This window comes from Hyla sarda, chromosome 1 (genome assembly GCF_029499605.1).
Source record: "Hyla sarda isolate aHylSar1 chromosome 1, aHylSar1.hap1, whole genome shotgun sequence".
NCBI classification, from domain to species: domain Eukaryota; kingdom Metazoa; phylum Chordata; class Amphibia; order Anura; family Hylidae; genus Hyla; species Hyla sarda.
The window spans coordinates 190,087,137-190,103,126 of record NC_079189.1 but is presented as its reverse complement, the minus strand read 5'-3'; the positions used below and the strand labels follow the sequence as shown (position 1 = coordinate 190,103,126).

The 15,990-nt window shown below is 41.9% G+C and overlaps 1 protein-coding gene across 3 annotated transcripts in view; it reads left to right on the top strand.

Annotated features, from left to right (window-relative positions):
- Positions 1 to 15,990, top strand: part of TET2 (tet methylcytosine dioxygenase 2) — a 144,203-nt gene that overhangs the window by 14,762 nt on the left and 113,451 nt on the right. The window contains exon 1 of one of the 3 annotated variants that reach the window (XM_056566192.1): positions 3,396 to 3,411. The exons of the other annotated variants lie outside the window; for them this stretch is intronic. The gene's annotated coding sequence lies outside the window, so the exon portion shown is untranslated. Of the gene's footprint in view, positions 1 to 3,395; positions 3,412 to 15,990 lie in introns of those variants that run through there. 3 annotated transcript variants of the gene reach the window in all.

The window sequence follows — 15,990 nt, the reverse complement described above, 5'->3', positions numbered from 1 at the left end:
TTTCATACCACTTCTTACATACAGACAGACTCCACCACCTTTTCTGTTCATTCTATCTTTGCGAAACAATGTAAACCCCTGCAGATTGACAGCCCAGTCATGCGAGGAGTCCAGCCATGTCTCAGTGACCCCAACTATATCAATATGTTCCTCCAGTATCAAGGCCTCAAGCTCCCCCATTTTATTTGCTAGGCTTCTCGCATTTGTGAACATACACTTTACATTTCCATCCTTTATGTTATTGGGGTTAATGGGATTCAAGGATGTAAGTTTTATTTTCCTATGAAGCCTATCCCTATTAACTATTCTAACCCCTCCCTCCACTCCACCCCCAGGTACATTTATAATTCCCACCTCTCTATCTACACTATCTTCCCCCTCTTTGCTGTAGGTTCCCTCCCCCCAAGTCCATAGTTTAAAGACTCCTCCACCCTTCTAGCCATCTTCTCCCCAAGCACAGCTGCACCCTCCCCATTGAGGTGCAGCCCATCCCTACAGTAGAGCCGGTAACCGACAGCGAAGTCAGTCCAGTTCTCCATGAACCCAAACCCCTCCTTCCTACACAAGCTTCTGAGCCACTTGTTTACCTCCCTGATCTCCCGCTGCCTCTCTGGTGCGGCTCGTGGTACTGGCAGTATTTCAGAAAATACTACCATGGAGGTCCTTGCCTTAAGCTTGCGGCCTAAGTCCCTGTAATCATTTTTAAGGACACTCCACCTACCTCTTACTTTGTCATTGGTGCCAATATGGTGCCAGGACTGCTGGGTCCTCTCCAGCCCCGCCCAGCAACCTGTCAACCCGATCCGCGGTATATAATAGTATAATCCCCCTGAACATCCAGTAGACACAAAGTCCCTATGGACCCGAAACAGGGATCTATCGCTAATCAGGAATATTCGCATTCCCTATGCAAAACCTCCAGTAGACACGAAGTCCCCATGAACAGGTAATAGGGATGCCTAGATGCACAGGATATATTTATAGAACACTGTTCACACTGAACACAAGACAGGAATAATCGCAATCTCTTCAGGACACCTCCAGTAGACAAGGAGTCCCATGGAGCAGTAACAGGGATGCCTAGATACACAGGATATAATTATAGTGAACACTGTTCAAACTGAACACACAAACTGGACACCCCAATCCACTATAGGAGTAGCCATTAATAATAAATCCAAATAGACTACTGGTCAGCGGCACACTCCATCATGTGGTCAGGATGCTGGCCCAGTAGGAAAACAGAAATATAAAACACAGAACTTCACATAAAAGGATACAAGAGAAAACACAGTGTGAACAGACACATAGCAGAAAGGATAAACAAATCCTAAAACCACTAAACAAACACAGCTTAAAATCCACTAAGAGCATGTCTACTAACCATGGCTAAAACCAAAACATACAAGGTGCATGCTAAAACAGAGAAAGTAGATTTAAAAGCTCAAATAAGAAGAGTTTCACCCAGAAGCAAGATGTAATGAAGTATCACAAGAGCTCCCAGCAGCAAATCCAGCATGTTAGCAAGTCAGGATGAAATGAAGTCAATCACCAGCTCAGAGGCTAGACTGGGCTGACATTAAATAGACACACCCTAAAGGCTATTAAACAACAGAGGCTGTGGCTGAAAAAGCCAGAGACATTAACTATTCCTTGACCAGAGAACATAAAACTGTTCACACACAGCAAATCCAATAGCTGTGCATGAACACAGACCAGGACAGACATGACATACCCATAACAAACCTCTATGGGGGTCTCTGTGTGTGTGTGTGTGTGTGTGTGTGTGTGTGTGAATGCTCCCTTATACAGTGTAATGAGAACAGTCACATCATACTCTCTCTGTGGGTTCCTCTACCATGCCTTTATCTCAGTGGTGCCCCTTTTGGTGACTGTTTGCTCTGTTCCTCAGTCTAAAGGACAGGTCCTGAGAGAAGCCACATATTTTAACAAGTCGCTGTCATTCCTGAAGCAGAGTGCTCTCCGAGAGGGCAGCATGGAAATCCAGTGCATTATATGCTTTTTTCCTCACTGGCAGACATCAGAGGACGTTCTGCTCTTAACAAAGGATTTTAAATTGTCTATTTGAATGGCAATGTATATGACAAAATATTTTGGTTGATTTGTTTGCAGCATTATTGCCCTTTGTACTGGTGTCCTTGACTTTTATCTAAAATGACAGCACTGTATTTAGTTATGACTGATGTTAAAGGGTAACTCTCATTAGAACTAATTTTTGCTATTGCACTCCTTACGGTAAATAAAAAATATTTCTAATATACTTTGTTTAAAAAAAAATGAAGTTTTCTATGCTTTATTTTTGCTTAAAAAAGTTCAAGAGCACATTTTCTCCCATCTTATGCAGACTTTGGACCGAAGTCCAAACACAGAAAGTGCAGCCTGGAGTGCTGAGGGTGGGGGGGTGTCCAGCCTTAACCAATCATAGCTCCTCTCACACTTAACTGCCATATGCTGTTGGTTTGACCCCCTCCCCCCCCCCCTCAGCACTCCAGGCTGCACTTCCTGTGTCTGGACTTCGGTCCAAAGTCTGTGTATGAGATGGGGGAAAAAATGCTCTTGAGCTTTTTAAGCACAAATAAAACATAGAAAACTAAAAATTTTTAAACAAAGTATATTAGAAATATTTTTTATTTACCATAAGGAGTGCAATAGCAAAAATTAGTTTTAATGAGAGTGACCATTTAAGCCACAGGCTCATGTAAAAAATTATGTGACGGTGCACAGTTCCCAAAGGTTACATAGCGTTACCTATTGTGAGAGAAAAAACTAGCTTATTCACCAACTAGAACTATTTAGAGAAGTTGAGCTGTTTCTTTAAACAAAACGAATAAATAGCCACAATATTAAAGTTTCTCAAAACCAAATGTATCCATGGTTCAGTCTGATTAACAGTAATGTTCAAGGAGAAGATTTTTTTACTATTGTATCATGCAACCAGGACCCTACTCTGTACTGTTGAGGGACATATGTTACTCGCTCGGTCATGCAGATGCTTTACATGTTTTTTTAATGTTTTTCTGCTTCTGTATTTGGCTCACAAATCCCTCCATTCTGCTGCTCACTCATTCTGAAATCCACTGCCAGGAAGGGGTATTTCCGAGACAAGCACTAAGCCCACCCTCATTCACCATGCATTCACATCCTCTGCTGTGCTGGGTCTCTTCATCCAATTACTGCAGAGTGCCCTTTAACCCCCTTCTCTCTGCTTTTAGACAGGAGTCTGTTAGGACAAGACAGGAGACAGCACAGAGGGGTGCTAGTCCCACCCTCACTTCCTGGACTTTGTCCCGGCCCATGCTTCAGCTCAGACAAAGATGATAGTTACATAATTAGTATGGTCAAAAAAAGACATACGTCCATCAAGTTCAACCAAGGAATTGAAAGGAAGAGGTATGGTGCACAAGCAGTAATGTTAATTTGTATCTAACTCTGTTTTAAAGCTTTCAACTGTTTCTGCTGTGACCAGTTGGTAGACTGTTCCATAAATTCAAAGTTCTTATGGTAAAAGAAGGCGTGTCACTCCTAAAGACCCAACCTTTTCTTCTCCAGACGGAGGGAGTGCCCCCTTGTCCTGGGGGGGGGGGGGGGTTAATGTGGAACAGTTTTTCCTTATATTTTTTGTATAGGCCATTTATACACTTTTATACGTTGATCATATCCCCCTTAAACGTCTCTTCTCAAGACTAAACAAATGTAATTCTTTTAATCTTTCCTCATAGCTAAGCTGTTCCATACCCCATATTAGTTTAGTCGCATATTCCAGATGAGGCTGTATCAATGCTTTATAAAGGGGTAGTATTATGTCCCTGACCCTTGAGTCCAAGCCCCTTTTGATACAGGACAATGTCCTGCTGGCCTTAGAAGCGTCTGCCTGACATTGCATGCTATTCTGTAGTCTATGATCTACAAGTTCACCCTAGATTTTTCTCTACCAGTGACTCTCCCAGGTTTAACCCTCCCCCCCCTCGAAAGACATACGATACACGCAGGTTTTTAGTACCCAGATGCATAACTTTACATTCATCCACATTGAACCTCATTTGCCAAGTGGATGCCCACACTCTTAGTCTATCCAAGTCATCTTGTAACTTATGCACATCCTCTATCGACTGTACCATACTACAAAGTTTGGTGTCATCTTCAAAAATAGAAAAAGAGCTGTTAATCCCATCCTCTATTTCGTTAATAAATTAATTAACCCCTTAAGGTCGAGGCTAATTTTCACTGTAGGACCAGAGCGTTTTTTGCACATCTGACCACTGTCACTTTAAGAATTAATAACTCTGGGATGCTTTTACCTTTCATTTTGATTCTGAGATTGTTTTTTCATAACATATTCTACTTTATGTTAGTGGTAAAATTTTGTCGATACTTGCATAATTTCTTGGTGAAAAACTCCAAAATTTGATGAAAATATAGAAAATTTAGCATTTTTCAAAATTTTAAGCTCTCTGCTTGTAAGGAAAATAGACATTCCAAATAAGTTATATTTTGATTCACAAATACAATATGTCTACTTTATGCTTGCATCATGAAGTTGCCATGTTTTTACTTTTGGAAGCCATCAAAGGGCTTCAAAGTTCAGCAGCAATTTTCAAATTTTTCACAAAATTTTCAAAATAGGAATTTTTCACGGACCATTTCAGGTTTGAAGTAGATTTGAAGGGCCTTCCTATTAGAAATACACCACAAATAACCCCATTATAAGAACTGCACCCCTCAAAGTATTCAAAAAGTAATTCAGTAAGTGTGTTAACCCTTTAGGTGTTTCACAGGAATAACAGCAAAATAAAGGAGAAAATTCAAAATCTTCATTTTTTACACTCGCATGTTCTTGTAAACCCAGTTTTTGAATTTTTACAAGAGGTAAAAGGAGACAAATCCTCTCACTGTTTGTAACCCATTTTCTTGCGAGTAAGGAAATACCTCATATGTGTATGTCAAGTGTTTGGTGGGCGCTGTAGAGGGCTCAGAAGGGAAGAAGCGACAATGGGATTTTGGAGAGTGTTTTTCTGAAATGGTTTTTGGGGGGCATGTCACATTTAGGAAGCCCCTATGTGCCAGAGCAGCAGAAAAAACCCCACATGGCATACCATTTTGGAAACTACACCGCTCAAGGCACGTAACAAGGGGTCTAGTGAGCCTTAACACTCCACAGGTGTTTGATGACTTTACGTTAAAGTCGGGTGTGTAAATGAAAAAAAAATTTTTCACTAAAGTGCAGTTTTTTTTCCCAAGTGTACCATTTTTATAAAGGTTAATGGGAGAAAATGCCCCCCAAAATTTGTAACCCAATTTCTTCTGAGTATGGAAATGCTCAGAAGAGGAGGAGCGCCATTGAACTTTTGGAAAGGGAATTTGTTTGGAATGGAAGTCAGGGTCCAAGTGCGTTTACAAAGCCCGCCGTGGTACCAGGACAGTGGACCCCCCCACATTTGACCCCATTTTGGAAACTACACCCTTCACAGAATTTAATAAGGGGTGCAGTGAGTATTTACACTCCACTGGCGTTTGACAGATCTTTGGAACAGTGGGCTGAGCAAATGAAAAATTACATTTTTAATTTTCACGGACCACTGTTCCAAAAATCAGACACAAAAGTCAGACACCTGTGGGGCATAAATTCTCACTGTACCCCTTATTACATTACGTGAGGGGTGTAGTTTCCAAAATGGAGTGACATGTGGGAGGGGTCCATTGTTCTGGCACTATGGGGGCTTTGTAAATTCTCTTCAGAATCCCAATGGCAGAGCCATTCCCCCGCAGAGCACTTTACATCCACATATGGGGTATTTATATATTCAGAAGAAATGGGGTTACAAATTTTGGGGGGCTTTTTCCTATTTTCCCTTGTGAAAATGAAAAATTTAAGGTAACACCAGCATTTTAGTGAAATTTTTTTTTTTTATATTTTCCCATCCAACTTTAATGAAAATTTGTGAAACACCTGTGGGGTGTTAAAGTTCACTATACCCATTGTTCCATTCCGTGAGGGGTATAGTTTCCAAAATGGGGTCATATGTGGGTATTTATTTATTTTTTGTTTATGTCAGAACCGCTTTAAAATCAACCACCACCAATTTAGGCCTCAAATGTACATAGTGCGCTCTCACTCCTGAGCCTTGTTATGTGCCCACAGATCATTTTATGCCCACATATGGGGTATTTCTGTATTCAGGAGAAATTGTGTTACAAATTTTGGGGTTCTTTTTTTCCTTTTACCTCTTGTGAAAATAAAAAGTAAAGGTAAACACCAGCATGTTAGTGTAAAAATTTTTTTTTTACACTAACAGGCTGGTGTAGACCCCAACTTTTCCTTTTCATAAGGGGTAAAAGCCCCCGAAAATTTGTAGTGCAATTTCTCCCGAGTACGGAAATACCCCATATGTGGCACTAAACTGTTTCCTTGAAATACGACAGGGCTCCGAAGTGAGAGAGCGCCATGCGCATTTGAGGACTAAATTAGGGATTGCATATGGGTGGACATAGGGGTATTCAATGCCAGTGATTCCCAAACAGGGTGCTTCCAGCTGTTGGTCCGAGCATTCCTAGATGAACAGTTTCCTGGAAAGTGGATTGGTCATCGTGGGCCAGTTGAATGACCCCCAAGGTCTCCCGATCTGACCCCCTTAGACTTTTATCTTTGGGGTCATCTGAAGGCAATTGTCTATGCTGTGAAGATACGAGATGTGCAGCACCTCAAACTACGTACGCTGGAAGCCTGTGCTAGCATTTCTCCTGCGGTGTTGCTATCAGTGTGTGAAGAGTGAGAGAAGAGGGTTGCATTGACAATCCAACACAATGGGCAGCACATTGAACACATTTTATAAGTGGTCAGAAACTTGTAAATAACTCATGAAAGAATAAGGTTACATTAAAACCAAGCACATCATTGTTTTTGTTGTGAAATTCCCAATAAGTTTGATGTGTCACATGACCCTCTTCCTATTGAAAAAACTAAAATTGGATTCAAAATGGCCGACTTCAAAATGTCCGCCATGGTCACCACCCATGTTGAAAAGTTTCCCCCCTCACATATACTAATGTGCCACAAACAGGAAGTTAATATCACCAACCATTCCCATTTTATTATGGTGTATCCATATAAATGGCCCACCCTGTATATTGATATATTGATCGCTATATCTATACTCATATGCCTTTGCTAAAATGCTAGAGATGCTATTACAGAAGAACTTGTAGAGAGATGTGCAGCACCTGAAATGGCCCACCCTGTATTATAAACCCAACAACATCAGTCATTATACTTAAAAATCTATGAAGAAACCGAAAAAATAAATCATTGTGCGACCAAATTTAAGAAAAAACACCATTTTGTAATTTTTTGGGGCTTCCGTTTCTACGCAGTAAATTTTATGGTAAAAAAGACACCTTATCTTTATTCTGTAGGTCCATACGATTAAAATGATACCCTACTTATATAGGTTTGATTTTGTTTTACTTCTGGAAAAAATCATAACTACATGCAGGAAAATTTTTATGTTTACAATTGTCATCTTCGGACCCCTATAACTTTTTAATTTTTTCACGTACGGGGTGGTATGAGAGCAAATTTTTTGCGCCATTATCTGAAGTTTTAGCGGTACTATTTTTGTATTGATCGTACTTTTTGATCGCTTTTTATTCCTTTTTTCATGATATAAAAAGTGACCAAAATACGCTATTTTGGACTTCGGAATTGACCTTGCGGTTTAATATATATATTTTTATAATTCAGACATTTCTGCACGCGGCGATATCACATATGTTTATTTTTATTTACACTTTTTTTTTTTTTTTTAATGGGAAAAGGGGGGTGATACAAACTTTTATTAGGTAAGTGGTTAAATGATCTTTATTAACTTTTTTTTCCACTTTTTTTTGCAATGTTATAGACCCCATAGGGGGCTATAACACTGCACACACTGATCTTTTACATTGATCAATGATTTCTCATAGGAAACCATTGATCAAATAATTCTGCCGCTTGACCGCTCATGCCTGGATCTCAGGCACTGAGCAGTTATTCGGCGATCGGACACCCAGGTTAGGGGACCCTCCTCGTGTCCTACAGCTGTTCGGGACTGTTCACTGCGGCGGTCCCGAACAGCCCCCTGAGCTAGCCGGGGGTAGTTTAGTTTCACTTTAGACGTGGCGATCAACATTGAATGCTGCGTCTATAGGGTTAGCTAAAGGGGTAGCAATTAGCCACGGTTTCCGGCCATTGTTAGAGACAAGGCCCGACCGCGTTATAGAAAGGGATAGGACACAGGATGTACAGGTACGCCCTTGGTCCTTAACAGGTTAAATAAGAGTGGGCCCAGTACTGAACTACGGGGTACACCACTAATAACCGACCAATCAGAGTGTGAATCCATGACCACCACTCTCTGGGTACAATCTTTAAGCCAGTTTTCAATCCAGTTACAAACTAAAGTTTCCAAACCCATAGACCTTAACTTACCTATCAGACATCTATAATGTAAAATCCACAGCTATTCTTCTGTCAAGGCTTCTACTCACAGCTTCATAAAAGCAAATTAGATTGGTTTGACAATTTCTATCCTTAGTAAACCCATTCTGGCTGTCTGTTATAATACTTTTATTCCCTAAGTAATCCTGTATGTAGTCTCTTATGAGTCCTTCAAATAATTTTCCCACAATGCACGTTCTGCTTACCAGTCTATAATTACCTGGGGAAGACCTAGAGCCCTTTTTGAAGATTGGCACCACATTCGCCTTGCACCAGTCCCTTGGCAAAATACCAGACACCACATACCAGACACAATCTCTTAATATCATGAACAAGGGTATAGATATCACTGTATTTAGTTCTCTAAGAACTCTTGGGTGTAATCCATCTGGTCCTGGAGATTTGCTTACATTTACTTTACTTAATTTACCTTGGACCATATCTACATTAAGCCAATTCAATTCATTACATGATGTGTTACCAGCACTGGCCCAGCCCCTCCCTCTTCCTTCGAATATACAGAACTAAAGAACCCATTCAGTAACTCCGCCTTCTCTTGATCACCAGTGACCACCTCCCCAGTATCATTATTAAGGGGTCCTACATGCTCTGTCATTGTTTTTTTATGCATTTATATATCTAAAAAAAATTAGAATTTGTTTTGCTTTTTTTGGCCACGTGTCTCTCTTTTTGAATATTTGCTGTTTTATTACCTTTTTACAGATTTTATTGAGCTCTTTAAATGCTATAGCTGAACCCTTAGATTTGTAATTTTTGAAAGCTATTTTTTTGTTGTTTATTGCTCTTTTAACATCAGTTGTTAGCCATGCAGGATTTCGTTTTAATCGTTTATATTTGTTCCCCTTAGGAATAAATTTTGCTGTATATTTATTCAGTGTTGATTTGAAAATTTCCCATTTATTGTCTGTATCAGTATTTAAGAAGACCTCCAACCAGTCTATGTCCTGTAGTGTAGCTCTCAGCCCAGGGAAATTTGCCTTTTTAAAATGATATGTTTTTGCCCTCCCAACCTGTCTTTGTTTTCTACACTTTAAAGCGTACCTGTCAGATCCAACAAAAAAACTTTTTTTTTAATATACCACTCAGTACCTAATCCTGACCATGTACATCTAATTGTCATGTGTCTAGCACCTTTATTTATTTTTTTATTACACATTTAATTTAGCTCACTATTCTAAGGCCTCACTGTGCATGTCTTTCCCCCCCCTCCTCCCTCAGTATGGTGACTGCTCACATCTCCCCTAGCATTAGCAAAACTACAACTCCCAGCATTTCCTCACTGACAGACAGTAGCGGGACACAAGCTGACTGTAGGAGGATTTTTCCTCCAGCTGTGAGCCCTGCGCTCACAGCTGTCAATCAAGGAAGTGTGTCCATGACGTAGGTTATGACGCATGGACACAGCAGGACTAGTATGTGTCCAAGCAGGCAGGGGGGGGGGCAGTTGTTTGACTGTTTTTTTCAGTATGAAATACTGAAAATGTTCTAATGAAAGCAATTGCAAAACCTATTGGTTATACATGCTTTACAACATATCAAAAGTTTTTGTATCTGACAGTGCCCATTTAAGTCAAAAGTAATCATATTGTGGTCGCTATTACCAAGGTTTTCACGCACAGTTACATTCTGAACCAGCTCTGCGTTGTTGGAAATAACCAGATCCAGCAGAACATCACTTCTTGTTGGGTCCTCCACAAATTGGATCATAAAATTCTCCTGCAATAAATTTAGGAATTGTCTCCCCTTTGTAGTTTTAGCCAAACCCTGACCCCAATCTATATCTGGATAGTTAAAATCTCCCATTACTATTACTGTACCTGCATGGGCAGCCCTCTCTATTCGTGTATACAGCTGACCGTCTATCTCCTCAGTGGTGTTGGGGGGGGGCTATAGATTACTCCAAAAATTAACTTTTCAATCTTTGCCTCCTTTTGTAATTCTACCACAGAGATTCCACATCCTCAGAATCATCACACATTATGGCATCATTCACACTGACTTTCATACAGCTTCTAACGTACAGACATATTCCACCAGATTTCCTGTTTACCTTATCCTTTGCAAACAGTGTAAACCTCTGCAGATCGACAACCCAGTCATATGAGGAGTCTAGCCATGTCTCAGTGACCCCAACTATATCAATGTGTTCCTCCAGTATCCAGGCCTCAAGCTCCACCATTTTATTTGTTAGACTTCTGGCATTTGTGAACATATACTTCACATCTCCATTGAGTTTTACACATTCAGTATCACTAATGGGATTTTTTTTGAGTTATTGGGGCTAATGGGATTTTTTTTTATTATTGGGGCTAATTGGATTTTTTGAGCTATTGGGGCTACATTTATTTGGGCTACATTTATTTTCACAACTGGTTTGTAACACATGGATCTCCCTATCCACTGCTCTTAACCTCCCCCCACAGGTCTCCTCTCCACCCACCATTATGTCCTGACCCCTCTCTAACCTATCTGTCCCACTATCTGCTTGATTTCCTTTATTGTCCTTCCCCCACTTACCTAGTTTAAATTCTCTGCCACCCCTTCCAGGATTCTCTCCCCCAGAACAGCGGACCCCCTTCCATTCAGGTGCAGATTATCCGTAGAATAAAGTTTGTACCCCAATGAAAAATCAGCCCAGTCCTCTAAAAACCCAAACCCTTCCCCCTTACACCACGACTTAAGCCATGGAACAGGCAGTATTCCAGAGAATTCAACTAGAGAAAAAAACAGACATGGTTGCACATCCACAACATGCACCCTGATCTAATGCTTCTTAGCAGGCTAGGGGGCTTGCACTTCACGATCATAAAGTACACTAACGACCTGTTAGTTTAATAAATGTTGCTGAGAAGCATTAGATCATTGTGCATGTTGTGGATGTGCGACCATGTCTGTTTTCTCTATTTGAATTCACATTTGGGGACATTTATCATCATTGCTTTGGTAAGCAAGTTCTGTAGGCATTTTTTTCTTGCTTTTGGTTTTGCTTATGTGTGACATATTTGGGGTTGATAAATTTGGCTTACATAAGCAAAAACCAATAAATCACTTTGAAATTCCATTTTTTTTTTAGCACACATAAGCAAAAACAATAAATGATTCCAGAACACCACTTTGTAACCCCACCTCCTCTCCTCTGTAAAAAATTTGATATATATATATGTACAGTATAAAAAGGACCTACATTTTTTTATGAAATATAGGTTAAAGTCTTTTCAAGATGTACAATATATAAACAGTTTTTGATTCTGACAGTGCCCATTGACGGCTTCCTACCAGTAGGATCTCCACAAAGAGAAACAGTACTACTGCATTATCCAGTTGTTTAGGTGTTTTCTAAAGTGTGGTCACGTGTCCACTATATGAATTAAGCATAGTAATAATCTAAGATTTCAATAAACTACAGAAAACCAATTTCGTAAAGTAGAAGACTCAACAAGCAAACGTGCTGTGTTGTTTTCCCTTATGTCTGTCTGCTTCTGTCTCATCTGTCACTGTTCTGTAAGTTTCCATAGTCTTTGATATCATTTCATATCACAAGTGCTAAGGCCAGGTCCCTAACTGCCCTGCTCACTAGCTACAAAGAGAACGCATGGCTGTTGATAGCTGCAGACACATTCAGCAGTTTTCATACCATGACTCAATTAAAAGTTTAGCCAGTCACTTTTTGCTTTCTGTCCTTTTTCAGTATTTTATATTAAAATTGTATTTAAATGAATTGCTTGGTGGGCATATATATTATTTAGGTCATATAAAAGGAGTCTAAGGCTCTATTCACATTCCATTTGAGGTATACAGTTAACATACATACAGTATATAAAAGTATACCTAACTTATAGTTAGTTTTTTGTATAATATAGATAGCAAAAAGTATACCTAATTTTGTTTGTTTTTTGCTTTACTGAATAGTGAGATAAAGTGTATCCGATAGAAAATGTTGGTTTTGTCACAGGATAAGTTTGGTTCCTTTTTTTTTTCTACCTAAACCAGCCTGTAGTAGACAACCCATTATAAACTAGCCAGAGTTTGAGTGCATTTTCCAAGAATAATCAACTCAAATATATACACGATTACAAATAAAATTTTTTAGCTCTCTTTTCCCATGAAAGGCACAGGATATCAATTTGAAACTCAGCTGCTTCCATATACCCAATAATGAGGTTGGTACCTCTCTATGGGGCACGGTGGGGTACCCAATATCTGAGGATTAGTGTTATTCCAGATGGTCAAATGTTTAGTCCAATACTGTGGGAGTAAATTTTTTTGTACAGTATACTGCAAAAGTGGTGTTGTGGTGACTTTCCTACATTTAAAACTGTGTGTTTACTAAGTTGTTGCATTGAAATGTTTTTTTTTTATGTAATATAGATAGGTGAAATAATACTTCTTAGTGAAGGGTGTGTTTGGAAAATAACTGCAATTTGTATAGTAAGAAAACAGAATTGTTAGTAAAAATGTATGTTGCTCTCCTATTTCATCATTGGACAATGGAAACATACAGTATACTTACATGGCTACAATACAGAATAAAGAAATATGTAATAAAATTGCCTGTTTCCTTTGCACATGATACACATTATGCATTTTGACATCTTTATTGAAGTTTTTCAGAAGTAATTTACTAGAATACACATGACAATGCCAGAACAGAGAAGAGGTTACAAATGAAGTCATATGAACAGGGATAAGATACACAGGCTAAATAGGATAATCACCACAATGGAGGGCTCTTAGACAATATTGTTACTGTAAATATGACAGGATCAGATGAAGAGTGGGAACAACAGTGTGGCAAAATACAATTTTTTTAACACAATATATGTTGTTGATGTTAACTTAATCTGTTTAATTTAAAACCTAAGCTAAAGCGGTTGGATAAAAAAAAAAAATAAATGGGCTTGGCCCCTCCAATAAAATGTTTTGTAACTAGGGAACACCAGAGCAGCTCTCCCGACTCCTCCCATATCTGTCCCACTTTTTCCCTCCATTGCTCCTCTTTCCCCACGCTGACGGTACAGGAAATTTACCCAGCAGCTGTGACGGCTCGTCCTGCTCCCGGTGTAGTCTCCTGTGACAGGAAGCAGTGATTGCATCTTCTCACATTGTCCTCCTGTGGGCAGTCACAGGTGACTGCTAATAGTTTCTTGGAGGAACAATTGAGGTGCTATGTAAAATCTCTTAACTATTTGAGAATATGTGGTTGTGACATAAAACTTTATGGTTCAGAAAATATGAAGAAAATGGGAACATCCCCTTTTAAAAACGTCATGGTATAATAGCACCTTTTGAAAACCCTCCCTAGGTTCCAATCAAGTGGCTAAGAAGCAAAAAAGTGAGATCTTTCAACTAGCAGTCAGAAGTTAAAACCCTATAATTTTGATTATGATTATTGGGAGAACTGTCACGATGTCGGCTGGCAGGAGGTGGATCCTCTGTGCCAGAGAGGGATAGGCGTGGACCGTGCTAGTGGACCGGTTCTAAATCACTACTGGTATTCACCAGAGCCCGCCGCAAAGCGGGATGGTCTTGCTGCGGCGGTAGTGACCAGGTCGTATCCACTAGCAACGGCTCAACCTCTCTGACTGCTGAAGATAGGCGCGGTACAAGGGAGTAGACAGAAGCAAGGTCGGACGTAGCAGAAGGTCGGGGCAGGCAGCAAGGATCGTAGTCAGGGGCAACGGCAGGAGGTCTGGAACACAGGCTAGGAACACACAAGGGAACGCTTTCACTAGGCACAAGGGCAACAAGATCCGGCGAGGGAGTGCAGGGGAAGTGAGGTATACATAGGGAGTGCACAGGTGAAGACACTAATTGGAACCACTGCGCCAATCAGCGGCGCAGTGGCCCTTTAAATCGCAGAGACCCGGCGCGCGCGCGCCCTAGGGAGCGGGGCCACGCGCGCCAGGGACAGGACCGAGGGAGAGCGAGTCAGGTACGGGAGCCGGGGTGCGCATCGCGAGCGGGCGCCACCCGCATCGCGAATCGCATCCCGGCTGGAGGCGGTACCGCAGCGCACCCGGTCAGTGGATCTGACCGGGGCGCTCTAGTAGCGAGGATGAGGCGAGCGCTCCGGGGAGGAACGGGGACCCGGAGCGCTCGGCGTAACAGTACCCCCCCCCTTGGGTCTCCCCTTCTTCTTGGGGCCAAAGAACCTGAGGACCAAAAACTCAATTTTTTCGTGATGAGGTCCGATGCACATTAGGAGGGGTTCCGTGCGGTAACGCACGGCACAGTCCAATCTTTCATTGTTAACACAATTGATGTAGAGGGGTCTGGCGAGACTGGTCACAGGGACGTTGAACCTGTTGATAAGAGAGGCCAAAAAAAAATTTCCTGCAGATCCGGAATCCAAGAAGGCCATAGTAGAGAAGGAGAAGGTAGAGGCAGATATCCGCACAGGCACAGTAAGGCGTGGAGAAGCAGAGTTGACATCAAGAACTGTGTCACCTTTGTGCGGAGTCAGCGTACGTCTTTCCAGGCGGGGAGGACGGATAGGACAATCCTTCAGGAAGTGTTCGGTACCGGCATAGTACAGGCAAAGATTCTCCATGCGGCGTCGTGTCCTCTCTTGAGGTGTCAAGCGAGACCGGTCAACTTGCATAGCCTCCACGGCGGGAGGCACAGGAACGGATTGCAGAGGACCAGAGGAGAGAGGAGCCGGGGAGAAAAAACGCCTCGTGCGAACAAAGTCCATATCCAGGCGGAGCTCCAGACGCCATCCGGAAAAACGCATGTCAATGCGAGTGGCAAGATGAATGAGTTCATGTAGGTTAGCAGGAGTTTCTCGTGCGGCCAGAACATCTTTAATGTTGCTGGATAGGCCTTTTTTAAAGGTCGCGCAGAGGGCCTCACTATTCCAGGACAACTCGGAAGCAAGAGCACGGAACTGAATGGCGTACTCGCCAACGGAAGAAACACCCTGGGCCAGGTTCAGCAGGGCAGTCTCGGCAGAAGAAGCTCGGGCAGGCTCCTCGAAGACACCACGGACCTCAGCGAAGAAGGACTGGACTGTGGCTGTGGCAGGATCATTGCGGTCCCAGAGCGGTGTGGCCCAAGACAAGGCCTTTCCAGAAAGGAGACCACGGCAGAGTCTAGAGTCCCCATCAAATTTGTCCGGCAGGGACAAGCAGGGGTTAGGAGCGGACGGACGCTGCGGAGGAGTTGCAGGAGCCGGCGGAGGAGATGGTTGTTGCAGTTGCAGCTGCTGTGTCTGTGACTGCAGTTGCTGTATCTGCGGCAGCAGCTGCTGTATCTGTGACTGCAGTTGCTGTGTCACGGTGGTCAAGTATGCCAGCTGGTGATTTCGTTGGGTGATCATTAGGGACTGCTGGGCAATCACCGTGGAAATGTCGGCAAGACTTGACAGCGGCACCTCAGCGGAATCCATGGCCGGATCTACTATCACGATGTCGGCTGGCAGGAGGTGGATCCTCTGTGCCAGAGAGGGATAGGCGTGGACCGTGCTAGTGGACCGG